The sequence below is a fragment of the Dendrobates tinctorius genome, unplaced genomic scaffold (genome assembly GCF_039654945.1).
Source record: "Dendrobates tinctorius isolate UK_male_01 unplaced genomic scaffold, ASM3965494v1 ptg000111l, whole genome shotgun sequence".
Taxonomy (NCBI): domain Eukaryota; kingdom Metazoa; phylum Chordata; class Amphibia; order Anura; family Dendrobatidae; genus Dendrobates; species Dendrobates tinctorius.
The window spans coordinates 13,011,489-13,027,605 of NW_027361779.1; positions in this window are offsets into that span (position 1 = coordinate 13,011,489).

The window sequence follows — 16,117 nt, forward strand, 5'->3', positions numbered from 1 at the left end:
CTGTCTGCTGCTGCTTATTAGAGATATTTATAAACATAGCCCCAGGTGTCAGGGGCCAGGAATAATTTTTGGATGATCTTAATCCTGATTATTTGCTTTAAAAACAATTCAGAAAACACCGGTTTTCTGCTCCATTTGCTTGTTGTCACTGCAGAATACAGCCAGATCCTTTCCATATTACAGCGCTAAAATAAGCTATTTTCAAGTGGGGTTTGTCCGTCACATGGATCACATATCAGTGTGATCAAAAATTGTGCCATTTCAGACCTCCATTTATTTTTTTGTCGTGCCTTAGCCAAGTTATTCAATAGGATCCTACCCCTCCATAGAGATATAGACTTTAGTCCAAGAGAGGATACATATTAGGTTCCCAGAGAGATATAGACTGTCTAAGAGAGGATTGGCATTAGGTCCTGGCAAACGAGAATCGCCTTAACGTGGCTGACAAATACACATGAATTGGCCAATTTATGTACTAAGCATTTTCAATTTTTCATCCTTCCAATGCAGTAATGCAATTCAATATTCAGATTTCATGTTTGCATGCTATAGCGCTACAGATTGCTGCCCTATTTGTTTGATTGTATTTGAGTTGGCTTTCTAGGTATGCATCTGTTCAGACCTGATTTATGTTTGGATTTGATGGTAAGTTTTTTTGATACTAGTCAAGTTATTGACTAGTGTTGAGCGACTTTTGGATTTTTAGGGTCGAGTTTCATTTCATGAAACCCGACTTTTCCAAAAGTCGGGTCGAACAAAAACGGCCGACTATAGGGAAAAGTCAGGGTTGTCCCGAAACACGAAACCCAATGTAAGTCAATGGAGAATTAAAGTCGGCAGTGAGAGGAGGACAGGAAACACACCAACAGTGCCCATTTGAATGCCAAAAGCATAAATTCTTGTTACTGAAGCTTGTCAACCTTAATTAACTTCATAATACTAGTTACACACTGAAAAATGGGGGTTATTTGGCTACAGTTGTGGGGGGGGAGGGCTGGCTCCAGGTTTTCGTGGGCCCAGGGCCAAAGAGCGCCCCTTTAACACATACCACAACTCATGATGCTCCGATACCGCAGAGAAATAGCAGTATAGTACAATGAAAAATACTTCACTTCTTACATCTCATGACTGATATCCATTTTAAATTCTCCAATACCTCCAAAAACGGACAGTATATAACTCCATACAGTATTATGGCCAGCGCTTAGTGCGCTATACAGAGTAATGAGGCCCATATATTTCTCCATACGGAATCATTATTCCCATATAATGTTTCAAACCGTATATGATGAGCTCCACATAATGCTACAGTATATGTTGGTCCCAATGGATGAAGCTCCACTGTCTTATGGGCCCAAATAATGCACCATATATAATGGGCCCCATTTCTACTGCTCTAGTGTATAATGGGCCCTGTAAATGCTGCTCCAGTGTCTGATGTCCACCTTTGCAATGCTCCAGTGTATGGTGGGCCCCATATATCATTCACCAGAGTATAGTGCTCCCCAAAAATTGCTGTCCCAACATTGAAAACAATTACATAAGTCTCCTTGCTAGGGAATCCCTGCACTACTCTGAACTCCTTGTCGTCCCCATCTTCCATCTCACTGCACTTGGCTGTTTAGGCCCTCCCACCGGCAGAGATACTTTTGCGTACTATGCGGTGCCCTGTGCCAGTGCCATCGCCCATGAGTATGCCCCCCACCTGCTCAAGGAACCTGCACTTTCATCTGCACCTTCCTCTTTGTCACCGTGTAAGGTGGTATAGTATGCGGGAAGGGGAACCTGAGTTTCCTCTGGGTCAGATTCTGGCTGTGTAGAGTGTGAGGGGAATGTAGTGGTCTGGGTCAATGTACCAGCAGCATCATCCAGCAGTGGCTGGGCCTCAGTGCACTTGTGGCGTCCCCAAGAGTACGGTCGCCACTGTGGCATTGCCTTCCTCCTAGGGAGTGTGTTGTCAAGCTTGGGAGCAACGAAGGATCTCTCTAGCAGTGAAACCAACACACAACACATTTCCCACTCCAGGCCAGCAGGGAGACCTCTGAACCTGACTGCTGAGGAGCTGCTCTCTGTGGTCGGGAGGAGGTAAGTTTGGGCACTTTGTGCAGGGAAGGGGAAGTGTGTGGACGTGAGAAGGAGAGCTGGAGGATGAGCAGAGTTAAGGCTCACTCCTAGCTGGAGCGCATGGTCCGGATTCTGGTCTCCGAGTTTGTAGGGACACTGACGTTCCTGCAGCAGAAACAGCTATAAATGCTCTGTACCCAACTAAGGCTCGGAGGCCCCAGCATCGACGTGTGCGAGGCAGAAGGACAAGGCTACAGCTGTCTGCCATACAAGTAAAGTCTGAGGAACATCTGTTAGACAGGAGGCGTTTCAGTGAACCACGGTCCTGTGAGTGCTTCCCCCACAAGCGCTAGAAAGGAGACGTTCAGGAAGGTACATGTTGGCGGAGTGTTGGAAGGGAGCTTTCCATTCTGGTCCCGGAGGTTGGCAGAGGTCCTGACCCGGAAGACACAGCACGGAGGCAGGCATCTGTGTAACCTGCAGACTGAGTAAAGCTTTGGAACTGCACGCGCTGGTGTCCTACAGTTATTCCAGCACCGCTACATCTGGGTACCAGCACCTGCACCGCCTGTGCCTTTCCCCCATCACTACATCTACACTTCCCTGGGACTCCAGCTCCACCTGTGGGGAGCTTCACCATCTTTGCTGCACAACACCATCAGTCCCAGAGGATCTGCATGCAGCGTCGGCCTAACATCTATGTTGCCGAACACCACAGGTGGCGTCAAACTATCTATATAAACTCTTTACCATTATACCACGACATTTACATGGGCGCCCAGGGCCACCGTCCGGGTCACCGCTGCTGTGACACATCCCACTGACACCGGCCCGGTACCGAGTACCCCACAGCCCTGGGAGGGCGACCCATATGCCGACTGCTGATCGGGCGGCGTTATTCCCACGAACCTCTAAACAGCATCCCTGAAGGCAAAGTTTTTGGTTTCTGGGGGCAGTATGATTGCAAAGCTGAACCTTAAAGGAATGTCCAAAAGGCCACCACCAGGAGTGGAGCCTGTGGCTTAATTGGACTGCACCCGGGAAACAACTACTATACAAGCTATAGAAAAGATGGACAGATTGCAAGCTTTGTCGATTCTGTGTGTGGTGTGGTATGTCCGTTTGTAGTTGTGCTAGCGATTTCTCAGCTTTATTCCGTTAACGACCGAGCTTACTAGAGGGATACGCGAGGCTGTGGCACGTGAGATCGAGCAATAACAGGTCTAGCATTCCAGTACATGTCCGAGGCTGCATGCACGCTACACTGAAAGGACCAGCTTTTGTCGCTTACAGGTGCAAATAACCTGCTGAACTTCGTTAGTGATGGGGATCTGGGATTCAGATTATTCCCCACGTAAGGATGATTTCCCAGTAAGTTCAGGTCAACCGCAATTCCGGAGTTAGGCCTAACTGTCATTCCTGAAAAAATTACGTGTCCAAACCACAGGTGCTGTAGCTTGCTAAACAGCTCGGCAGCCGTTCTCAGGCCCAGTATGGATTCAACAACATTGTAGAAAGTTGATAAAGGGTACAGTTTCACCGGATAACACGTATATATGTAGCCTAGTTTACACATTAAAAATATATGTCTATATATCAGGAGGCAGACTCAGATGTTCTCAGGCCCAGTATGGATTTGACCAGATTGTACAAAGTTGAGAAAGGGTACTTTATCACTGGATAGCAGGTATATATAGCAAAGTAACTACCTTGCCTGCCTCAAGATGTACACTGCCCAGCCATGACTCAGTTTGTCGCTGAAAGTACTCGGCCAGCACCTCGGCGGTGTGTCTGTCGCCCAAACACATCATCTGCAACACAGCCTGCTGATGCTTTCCACTAGCTGCTCGATAGGGGGACACCTCGTGTGCAACAGTGGCAGCTGCAGATGGAGTGCTCGTACGACTGCGCTCTGTGGACGAGCTTTCACTTCTGGAGGAGGAGGAGGAGGAGGGTCGAACGCCTACAGCCAACTGTTTCCTATACCGTGGGCTAGGCAGCACTGTCCCACCACCGCTGTCCCCTGTGGACCCTGCATCCACCACATTAACTCAGTGCGCAGTGATGGACACGTAATGGCCCTGGCCATGCCAACTGGACCATGCATCAGTTGTGAGGTGCACCTTCCTTTCCACTCACTGACTGCTTGAGTGCATGGACAATGCGGTCTTTCACATGATGGTGGAGGGCTGGGATGGCTTTGTGAGAGAAGAAGTGGCGACTGGGTAGGTCATAGCGTGGTACTGCATAGGCCATGAGTTCGCGGAAAGCTGCGCTTTCCACCAACCGATAGTGCATCATCTCTAACGAGATTAGTTTGGCAATGTGGGCGTTCAAACCCAGTGTACGCGGATGAGAGACTGAGTACTTTCTTGAACTACTCATAGTGTCTGGGAGGGTGAGCTGAACTTGAGAGCTGCATATGGTGGAAGTAGCGGTGGACAGGGCGGACTGAGAGAGGGTTGATGATGGTGATGGAATTGGTGTTCTTTCTAGATTCAGTCTTTCGTTGATATAACAGTGGGATTCCCTGACTGCTGTGACCTTGCAACGACACCTCAACATTTGCTGCTGTGCTAACCGGTGGGCTTACAGTGGGGGAAACAATGTAGCGTTGCTGACTACCTTCTTTGTGATCAGTTGCACATGTGGTACTTGAGGTTTGGTGTTGTGTCCACGCTTGCAAGTGCATGCTGGTTAAATGTCTAAGCATGCAACTGGTATTCAAATTTTTCAGATTTTTCCCTCGGCTAAAGGTCTTTGCGCACTTCTTACAGATAACCTTGGCCTGATCATGAGGATTTTGTTCAAAAAAGTGCCACACTGCACTTTTCCTAGATTGGCAGACATTTTGCGGCCTAGCACGCTGTGATATTTTGACCCTCTGGACAAGCTGTCCAGCAACTCTTTTGATTTTTGGAACCTGTCTTTGGAGTGCTCCGGGCCTGCCAGATAACAGCAGTTGTGATTTCGATGTCTGCTGTGGATGCTCCTCCTCCTCATCTGAGCTATTGGAAGCAGCACCCTCTTCCCCCAATGGATGCCAATCTGGGTCAACAACTGGGTCATCCATCACCTCCTCTTCAATGTCATGTGCACCTTCCTCTGTGTCACTGTGTATGGTGGTATAGTGTGCGGGAAGGGGCACCTGAGTCTCATCAGGGTCAGAATCTGGCTCTGTACACTGCGAGGACAATGTAGTGCTCTGAGTGAATGTACCAGCAGAATCATCTATCAGTGGCTGTGCATCAGTGCACTCCATGTCAGATTCCTCTTGGCCTGGGTAATTGACCATTTCACTTGATAATCCAGGCATGGTATGTGAAAACAGCTCCATGGAGTAATCAGTAGTATGGCCTGCGTCATCCTTCAATCTTGGTTGGGGTGACGGACACAAGGAAAGGTGTGGTTCATGAACATCAGCCTCCAATGACGACTCAGTGCTTTTATTTTTTACAACTTCAGAAGAGGAGGCGATAGAGCTGGAGGCTGAGTCAGCAATGTAAGACAAAACTTTTTCCTGAAGCTCTGGCTTTAAAAGCGGTTTGCCAACTCCTAGAAAACTAAGCCTTCGAGGCCTTGTGGAGCCAGACGATGACGCAGGCTCAACACCTCCTGAATTCGGTCCTATTTTGCTTTTGCCACTACCATCAAATCCACCACCAACACCATCATTACCAGCTGCCAACCCCCGCCCAATTCCACGGCCTCTTCCACCAGCCTTCCTCACTTTTGGTAGAAATGTAGACAAAATCCAACAAACTATATAGTAATGTAAAACAAGGTACAAGGTGTCTATAGGGCAGTGGAGATTTTGAATTTCTGCACACACTTGTGGACACTGGACACTTTTGGATTGTGTGAGGCCCACTGAATATCACAGCGCTATGTGACAGGCTCGATGTCGCAGGTGTGAAAAATGTCACTAGAGGATAACGGAGATTTTGAATTTCTGCACACACTTGTGGACACTGGACACTTTTGGATTGTGTGAGGCCCACTGAATATCACAGCGCTATGTGACAGGCTCGATGTCGCAGGTGTGAAAAATGTCACTAGAGGATAACGGAGATTTTGAATTTCTGCACACACTTGTGAACACTGTTCACTTTTGGATTGTGTGAGGCCCACTGAATATCACTGCGCTATGTGACAGGCTCGATGTCGCAGGTGTGAAAAATGTCACTAGAGGATAATGGAGATTTTGAATTTCTGCACACACTTGTGGACACTGGACACTTTTGGATTGTGTGATGCCCACTGAATATCACAGCGCTATGTGACAGGCTCGATGTCGCAGGTGTGAAAAATGTCACTAGAGGATAACGGAGATTTTGAATTTCTGCACACACTTGTGGACACTGGACACTTTTGGATTGTGTGAGGCCCACTGAATATCACTGCGCTATGTGACAGGCTCGATGTCGCAGGTGTGAAAAATGTCACTAGAGGATAACGGAGATTTTGAATTTCTGCACACACTTGTGGACACTGGACACTTTTGGATTGTGTGAGGCCCACTGAATATCACAGCGCTATGTGACAGGCTCGATGTCGCAGGTGTGAAAAATGTCACTAGAGGATAACGGAGATTTTGAATTTCTGCACACACTTGTGAACACTGTTCACTTTTGGATTGTGTGAGGCCCACTGAATATCACTGCGCTATGTGACAGGCTCGATGTCGCAGGTGTGAAAAATGTCACTAGAGGATAATGGAGATTTTGAATTTCTGCACACACTTGTGGACACTGGACACTTTTGGATTGTGTGATGCCCACTGAATATCACAGCGCTATGTGACAGGCTCGATGTCGCAGGTGTGAAAAATGTCACTAGAGGATAATGGAGATTTTGAATTTCTGCACACACTTGTGGACACTGGACACTTTTGGATTGTGTGAGGCCCACTGAATATCACAGCGCTATGTGACAGGCTCGATGTCGCAGGTGTGAAAAATGTCACTAGAGGATAATGAAGATTTTGAATTTCTGCACACACTTGTGGACACTGGACACTTTTGGATTGTGTGAGGCCCACTGAATATCACAGCACTATGTGACAGGCTCGATGTCGCAGGTGTGAAAAATGTCACTAGAGGATAACGGAGATTTTGAATTTCTGCACACACTTGTGGACACTGGACACTTTTGGATTGTGTGAGGCCCACTGAATATCACAGCGCTATGTCACAGGCAGAAATTGGCTAGTGTATGACAAACTACAAGGTGTATATAGAATTGGGCAGAATAGGAATCTCCCTAGAGTGTAGGTCTGTAAGAACGGAACATGTCCTCGACTTATTCTTACAGAGTGACACACAGATAGCTTCACTGTGGCCGTGATAACAGCCGTTACATGGTACTGAGAGAGGAGCGTGCACATACACGGCTGTCCGGTGTATGTAAAATAGTCAAGCTCCGTGTTTTTTAAGTATACGGACTGACACACGCTATCTCTCTATAGTTTTGAATGTGATCAAACAGCAAATATATTTAACTGTTTGAAAACTAGACAAAACTAGAAGGTGCAGGTCTGTAAGAACGGAACATGTCCTTGACTTATTCTTACAGAGTGACACACAGATAGCTTCACTGTGGCTGTGATAACAGCCGTTACACGGTACTGTGTGAGGAGTGTGCACCGCTGTATGGTGTGAAAAAATGCACGCTCAGTACCTCACCAGGACAAAAAAAAAATTGGGATTGCTTTTAAAAAAGCAGTTTGCAGAGCAGTGGGTAAACAGCAATGCAGCCGTCAGGAAGCCTTAGAAGGCAGCCTAACAACCAACACCGCTGATCCAGCAAAATATAGCCGCCACTTGCACTGCACACACAGTGACTGGTGTGTTGTACAGGCAAAATCGCTAGCAGCAGAAGAAGTTTTTGGTGTCTTCTTCCCTGCCTAACGCTCTCCCTACAGAATCAGCAGCAGCAGCAGCTCTCCCTATTCTGAGATCAGCATGAGTAACATGGCGGTCGGCGTGCACGCCCTTTTATACCCCCTGTGACGCCCACCAAAGCAAGCCAATCACTTGCACACCCTTTTAAAGATGGTGGTGACCCCTGCCTATGTCATCACGTTGCCCACAGTGTCCGTGGATCCTGATTGGCTGAAAAAGAGAGCAAAACAAACTTTTGAAACGCGACTTTGGCGCTTAAGTCGCCGACCTCGTGGCCGACCTCATCCTAGGGTCGGGTTTCGTTTCATGAAACCCGACTTTGCCAAAAGTCGGCGACTTTTGAAATTTTTCGACCCGTTTCGCTCAGCTCTATTATTGACACCAGTTTGCTGACAAAAAAAATAGTTACCTACAGGCCATATTTTCAAGTGGGGTTTGTCCGTCACACAGATCACATCTCAGTGTGCTCAAAATTGTTCCATTTAATTTTTGTTGCAGTGTCTTAGCCAAGTTATTGAGACCAGTTTTTTGAAAAAAGAAATAGTTACCTAAAGGCCAGATATTTCAAACTGTGGTTTGTCATCACACAGATCACAAAAAAGTTCACTCCAAATTCAGTCATTTGTAGTGAACGTGGAAAATATTGTCCTCCATTTAAAATGGGCAAGGCGCGTGGCAAGCGATGGGGATCTGGACGTGATGGTGATGGTGCATGCAGAGGCCGAGGTCGTGGGCAAGCTGAAATTGTGCCACAACAAACATCCACATCTTCTTGCCTGACCTTCCTGTCCCAATTACTAGGGGACCGCAGCAGCACACCATTATTGAACCCAGAGCAGTATCAAAAGGTTGTTGGTTGGATAGTGGATAATGCTTCCAGTCACCCTAATCCTCCTTCCTTCCACCATGCAGAGTGCCCGGAGATAAATGATCCCACACTTGGACACTCCGAAGAGCTGTTTACTTTTCCATTTATAGATTCAGGCCTCTCTCCCAGTCCACTTAATGCGAAGCAAATGGAGATCGCATGTAGCGATGTCCAGTTATTTGAGCAGCCACGGTTACCCAAAGACGACGGTGGGAAAGTGTCATAAGAGGTGGATGATGATGAGACACAATTGCCTGAAAGTGAGGAGGAGAACCAGGGTGCGGAACATGAAGAGCGAGGACAGCAGCACACAGGGGGAGAGACGCGTAGCAGCACTTCAGGCAGGAAGAAGCAGTGTGGTGGCCGCAGACAGAAGGCAGGCATCCGTTCCCCATAAAACCAACATGACAGAAGTTGCCAGTCCAACAGCTAGGTCTTCCCAAGTCTGGTTGTTTTTTAAAGACTCTGCTGATAACCCCAAAAGGGCCATTTGTACCACCTGCCATGCCAGCATCAGCAGGGGTAGCAAAACTACCAGCCTGACCACCTACAGCATGACCAAGCTCATGGCAGCAAAGGACCTGACTTAATAGGCCGAATCCTAGTGCCCAGGAACAGTGTCTGCCTGTGACACTACTGCTTCTTCCGCTGTTATGCAAGCAAGCCCCCTGTCCATAGTGCATGCGAAGATGCCTCCTGCCCTGCACCTGTCATTGTACACATTCAACTAGCACCATCATTAAGCACGGCCACATCCTTGTCCCAGCGCAGAGTTCAGTTGTCCATACCCCAGTCCTTGGAATGCATGTGCAAATACACAGCCAACGCCCCACAGGCCACACTACTAAGTTTACACATTTCACGACTGCTTGTGCTTGAAATATTGCCTTTTAGGTTCATGGAGATGGAAGCTGTCGGCCACCTGATGGCATCGGCCATTCCTCAGTACTCGGTACCCAGCTGCCACTATTTCTCCCAGAGGGATGGTGCATCTCGCTGATGGCACACCGGGTTAACATAGTGGAAGCTGGGACCCAGTCAGACCTTGGGATGGAACGCCTCCTCTCGACGCTGAGGATCGGGGTCCTATGTCAATCAGAGTTGCCCCCACAGTCTACAGCTCCTGCACCTCGCCCTCCTACTCCTCAGCCTCCATTGCTGAAATGACCACATCAGTCACAAGCTGTAAGCACTGCAGCACTGCCTCAGCCAAGCGGCAGCAGGCTGTGCTGAAGCTAATATGCTTAGGTGACAAACCGCACAATGCTGAAGAGTTGTGGACAGCTCTGAAAGAGCAGGCAGATCTGTGGCTGACACCTTTGAACCTACAGCCAGGCATGGTTGTATGTGACAATGGCCAGAACCTGGTGGCGGCTCTCAGTCAAGGTGAGCTCACACACATACCATGCCAGGCCCATGTGCTTAACCTTGTGGTTCAGCAGTTTCTCAAATCCTATCCAGAGCTGCTGAATCTACAGGGTGGGCCATTTATATGGATACACCTAAATAAAATGGGAATGGTTGGTGACCCAGATCGGCGTGCTGAATTTGCAGAAGGGGCAAACAAAAATTGGAACAGGACCCTCAGTTTACACAGAACATTATCTTCAGTGATGAGGCAAACTTTTTTGGGTGGGCCATTTATATGGATACACCTAAAAAAAATGGTAATGGTGACAGTTTTCTTGCGTAGGGTGTCTTGCATAGAAATCTGCTGCAATGACCTGGGTACTGCATTCACCAGATATTAACACATTTTCTATCCGCTCCTCATGTGTTAACCCCTGCGACATGTCAATGGCTGTAAACAAAGAGAAACTTGTAAATAACTCATGAAAGCATAAAGTTACATTAAAACCCAGCACACCATTGTTTTTTTTGTGAAATTCTCAATAAGTTTGATGTGTCACATGACCCTCTTCCCATTGAAAAAAATAAAGTTGGATCCAAATGGCCGACTTCAAAATGGCCACCATGGTCTCCACCCATCTTGAAAAGTTTTTCCCCTCCAATATACTAATGTGCCACAAACAGGAAGTTGATATCATCAACCATTACCATTTTATTTAGGTGAATCCATAGTAATGGCCCACCCTGTGCTTGTCAAAGTATGCCACCTGTGTGCTCCTTTCAAAAAGTCAGCTACAGCTTACGCCTCCCTTGTCATGCTTCAGCAGCGTTTGCAGCTTCCTGCTCACCGACTGGTGTGTTTTGTCCCCATGCATTGGAACTCTACACCGCAGATGTTAGAAATGTTTTGTGAGCAGAAGAGGGCAGTTGTTGACTACCAGCATCAACAAGGCTGCTGGTATTCAGTTCAGATTTTACACATAAGACCTCAGGAGTGCATATGAATGTCAGACATATGTACCATCCATCAAAACTTTGAGGACTCCATCAACATGGTGAGCGGCGATGACACCATAATTAGCATCACCATTCCGCTTCTCTGTGTTCTGAAACGCTCTATGCTCACAATCAAAGAGGATGCATTACAGGCAGAATATGATAAGATGGAGCAAGGAACCCTACAGAGTGATTACATACATCCCAGCCTCATCTCATCCCAACATGGATTGGGTGACAATGAGGAATAGGAGGAGGAAGAACAGGAGCTAGTTTCATGCGCTATAGACGGTACTACCTGCACAACTGTCATACTGTCTGTTCAGCGTGGATGGCCTGAGGACAGGGAAGAGGAGCAAGAGGAAAGCATGATCAGTCATCTTCTTGGTGAGGACATGGAAGTCTTGCACACATGGCTGAGTTTATGCTATGCTGCCTTTCCTGTCACCCTCGCATTCACAAAATTTTGTGTGACAGTCATTACTGGTTGGTGACACTTCTAGACCCACGCTACAAGGAAAACTTTCTATCTCATATTCCCGAGGCGGACAGGTCTACTAAAATGGGGCAGTACCAGAGGGCCCTGGTTGCTGAAATATTAAAAAAATTCCCATCTGAAAACGCTGGTGGCAGTTCGTTGGGTAACCATGGAGTACAGGCGAGATAGACACATCTCCAATCTATCAAAGGCAGGGGAACACCGTCAAAGATCTGGGAGAGTTTTCTTAGGTCCTCCAATCGCACAGGCTCTGAGGTGTGGGGTACTCTCACAAGTGCATGGTTTTGGAAGATGCTGAGGGAGTACTTTTCTGACCGTACCAACGTCCTCTGTGATTCCGCTGTGCCTTGTAATTTTAGGGTCTCAAGGCTGGACACATGGCATGAACTGGCTCTCTACGCTTTGGAGGTCCTGGCCTGCCCTGCAGCTAGCGTTTTGTCACAGCGGGTTTTTAGCGCCGCTGGTGGAATGCTAACTAATGAGCGCCTCCGCCTGTCTACTGACAATGCTGAAAGGCTGACTCTTATAAAAATGAAGCGTGTTTATGATGCCCGTTAAAACAATTTGTTAGACAGTATATTCATATATACCCCCAGGGGCAAATATTTGTCAGCCCTTACACTTAGTGCATGGGCATTACAAGTATAGAAGATCCGCTCCTTTCTAATGGGAACATTTTTTATGAGGCCCTCCTCCACATCTCTTCCAAGAGGCATTGGAGGGCCTCCAAATTTTTGTCAGCCCTTGAATTCACTGTATAGGCAAACACTATGGGAGATCCACTTGCTAATAGTGGGAACATTTGTTCATTATGCCCTCATGTTCGTCTCTTCAAAAGGATATTGGGGTGCGTCCTAATTTTTGGCAGCCCTGCCACTCACTGCATAGGCAAACACTATGAGAGACCCACTTCCTAATAATGGGATCATTGTTTTCAGGAGGCCCTCCTGTATGTCTCTTCAAAGGGATATTGGGGTGCATCCAAATTTTGGGCAGCCCTGCCACTCACTGCATAGGCAAACACTATGGGAGACCTACTTCCTAATAATGGGAACATTTTTTCATGAGGCCCTCCTGTACGTCTCGTAAAAGGGGTATTGGGGTGCATCCTAATTTTTAGCAGCCCTGCCATTCACTGCATATGCAATAACAGTATAGGAGACCCATTGTTTAATAATGGGAACAACAAAGCATAGCCAGCAGATGGATCACTAAGAATAGTGAGGGACGACTGCTGGCCCTTTAAGAATTGTAAAGACCTCCTTATGGCCCTATAAAAATAGGCTTTGTGACTTTCAGAGTCTCTCCTTCATAAATGAAACAGGATGTGTCTGATGATGTGTCACACACCACATGGCAAGATAAGGTTGAAAAATGTTAAAATGACATTTCCCAGTGAATGCATTGGTCTTGGTTGAAAGCAATGCCAAATTTCAAAAACGCATAAAAAAAGCTCCTTGTGAACATAACCCAAGGAGGGGAGGAGTATTTTTGTATTTGGTTATTTATTTTGATATTATACATTACACTGGAAAGGATATTCCTTAACATATTTCCCAGGAAAATCCATTTTGATTTGGTTTTTGTATGTTTTATTGTGAGTCTGTAAAAGTGGCGTAAGACTCTGACAACATTGTTCACAGCAGGGACCTGGGAGTCAGAAATGCTTTCAGGGGTTTTCCCCATGCTGTTTCCATGCAATTTGAGCACTGTTCCTATCAATTTCTGCAATTTCTTGATTTCTAGTCTCTCTGCAGCACACAGGGAGGGGGAGCGCTGGAAAAATGATTAAGTTTCCTATAGACTTACATTGGGGTCGAGCACCCGAGCATTCCAATTTGCTGGACCCAAGCATTTTAGTGCTCACCCATCACTAGTCCTTAACTGACACAGGGCAGCAATGACCATGTGCAAGTTGCTATTTTTCCTCCATAGTGGAATACCAACCAATTTCTAAAGAGTGTACATATGAATTCTCAACACACAATCAGGGATGGATATTTTCTGTTGTGATGCAAGAGAAGTAGGCGATATATCAAGGCATGAAAACCATTAGGGGTAGATGACAACAATGAAGGTGATGACACTGACCAGGTATTACCTGAGTGTGCTGCCTGGCTGACATAAATATCAGCGTGGCGAGAACAGGGATGAGTTCAACTTTAAGCTTGCTCTAAATGTTGGCAGTTAAACTTTGCTAAATGAGCTGGTGATGTCGTTTCATGTGCTGATAGAGAGATGTAGTTCCTAGTGTCACAGTTTACCGCGGCAGTAAAGAGCCAGAAGACCACAGCATCAGAGCTCTCCTACTCCTGCGCTAAATAGAAGCACTTCACCTTCTTATTAAATGGTGTAAATTTCTTTGGGCAGTGCAGGAGTTAATCTGCTTTGTTGAGAACTCTTGGAGCTAAGGCTTTCAGCTGAGCACTGTTAGCCACACTTATCCGCTCTACAATCTGGTTCCTGACTAACTCACATAGTCAGAGTAGCTTATGCTGCATGGCTTGGAGGATGTTTTGGTGGTTATTTGAGTAAACTGACCTGCAATTATGATTCTCCAGGTCATTACGAGTTCATAGACACCAAACAAGTCTAGGTTCTTTTTTATTTAGATGGTGAAAAAAAATTCCAAACTTTGCTAAAAAAAAAAAAAATTGCTCCATTTTACGAGACCATTTTTCATGATATAGGGTTGGGTGAGGGCTTATTTTCTGCACACCGAACTGATATTTTTAATGATAGCATTTTGGTGCAGATGCGATCTTTTAATTGCATTCAAATGCAATGTGGCGGAGACCAAAAGAAATGTAATTCTGTTGTTTTTGATAGATCAGGCGATTCTGAATGTGGTGATATCAAATATGTCTATGTTTGATTTTATTTTTACTGTTTCATTTTGAATGGGGCGAAAGGGGGGTGATTTGAACTTTTATGTTTTATTTTTTTCATATTTTTAAACCCTTTTTTTTTACTTTTGGCATGCTTCAATAGCCTCCATGGGAGGCTAGAAGCTGCCACAACTCTATCGCCTCTGCTACTTAGAGGCAATGCTCAGATCACCTGTATGTAGCAGATTTACTGCATTGCTATGAGCTCCAACCACAGGGTGGAACTCACAGCAATCTGGAGTCAACAACCCGCAATCACATGACGCATGTCACCGGTGAGTGCATTACATGCCAGATGTCCGTAAACACTTGTTATATGCCGCTGTCAGAGTTTGACAGCAGCATTTAACTAGCTAATAGCCATGGGCGGGTCGCGATTCCCCCACGGCTATTGCGGGCACATGTCAGCTGTTCAAAACAGCTGAAATGTCCTGGCTTTGAGGTGGACTCAGCGCCGTAGCCCACATCAAAGCGGGGGGATACAGCCATGGGATGTACTATTCCGTCCGATGGCAGTAATGCTTTAAGGCCGGGGTCACACTAACTGACGCAAAATACGGTCCGTATTTTACATGCGTAATATGGAGAAATGCCCCATAAATAGTGCTCCGTATGTCATCCGTAAGCAAGGTGTGGTCATGTATTTTGCGCATGTAAGCATCCATATGTAATTCGTATGTAATCCGTATGGCATCCGTATGACGAGATTTTCTAGCAGGCTTGCAAAATGGACATTTAACGGTTTTGAGGCCTGCAAACTATTTAAATCATTAGCCTACACCCTATTTATTTGCTCTGGAACAGGTGGCTACCTCCATTCTGTCCATTTGTGATCTTGCCTTGACTAGGTGTGTTGGTGTTGTATGTGCAACATGGCAGACAGTCTGAGTTTCAACACAACTGAGCAGGTTCTTTTCAACTGGCATTTGTCACTCCACTTTGGTCACCCATACCCAGTGATAGTGGATGCGCGAAGGAGGAGACGCATGTGAGTCCATCCACTTTTGAGGCAATGACTGACAAGAGGTCATTTTCACCACCTCTATTCTTCTCTTCTGGATCATCCGGAAAAATTTTTCCAATACTGTCGTACGAGCCTTGCAACATTTGATCTCCTCTTGGAGACAGTGCACCCTGGGATAACTTTTTAGGTCACAAGGATGCGCAAAGCTATATCTGCAGAGGAGCGACTTCTACTCACATTACGGTATGTACTACACAACCACATTCTCTATGTTCATGATGTGCTGCCCAAAGTATGTGTATTTTGTTTTTGGAATAATTTTTTGGCCCTCATGTTACTCCAGATATATTAAAAATTACATACCAGAATGTTATGTGTAATATGTACTGACGTAGTCATTATGCTATAAAAAATATGTGTGTTAGTAGATATAAAACAATAACAAGTTTGGTATGTCTGTAGCTGGTCTTTTCATCATTTTTGCCTTCTAAAATGTTCCATTTCTGTTGTTATTCTGCTTCCTGTCCACTCGCCTGTCTTATGCCATCCTCCACCATGAGTTTCTCATTGGAAGATCTACCATTT